Source organism: Orycteropus afer, unplaced genomic scaffold, assembly GCF_000298275.1.
Source record: "Orycteropus afer afer isolate SDZICR_OR568_19922 unplaced genomic scaffold, OryAfe1.0 scaffold00086, whole genome shotgun sequence".
Lineage (NCBI taxonomy): Eukaryota > Metazoa > Chordata > Mammalia > Tubulidentata > Orycteropodidae > Orycteropus > Orycteropus afer.
In genome coordinates this window covers 10169563-10170226 of record NW_006921673.1, presented here as the reverse complement: position 1 = coordinate 10170226, position 664 = coordinate 10169563, and positions in this window count along the sequence as shown.

Sequence of the window (664 nt, the reverse complement as noted above, 5' to 3'; positions counted from 1 at the left end):
GCCTTCCCCTCTTTCATCAACCCTCCACCTTACCAAGCATGACATCCTTCTCCAGGGAATGGTCCCTTCTGACAACATGACCAAAGTATGTGAGAAGAAGTCTGACCATTCATTACTTAATTTCAGTTCTTCAAAGGAGCATCTTGGCTGCACTTCCTTCAGGACAGATCTGTTAGTTCTTTTAGCAGTCCATGGTGCTTTCAGCATTCTTCACCAGCACCACAAATCAAAAGCATCAACTCTTCTTCTGTCTTCCTTATTCAGCATCAACTCTTCTTCAGTCTTCCTTATGCATTGTCCAGTTCTCATATGCATATGAGGCGACTGAAAATATCATGGCTTGTGTCAGATGCACCTTACTCCTCAAGGAGACATCCTTACTCCTCAGCACTTGAAACAGTTCCATCGTGTTTGACTTTCCCAACGCTACACGTCGTCTAATGTCCTGACTGCTGCTTCCATTGGCATCAGTTTAGAACCAAGCAATGTAATCTTTTGACAGCCTCAACCTTTCTCCATTCATTGTGATTCCGTTTATTGGTCCAGTTGTGAGGATTTTTGTTTTCTTTATATTGTGATGTAATCCATACTGCAGACTGTATTCTTCAATCTTCATCAGTTAGTGCCTCTAGTCATCCTTACTTTCAGCAAGCAAAGTTGTATC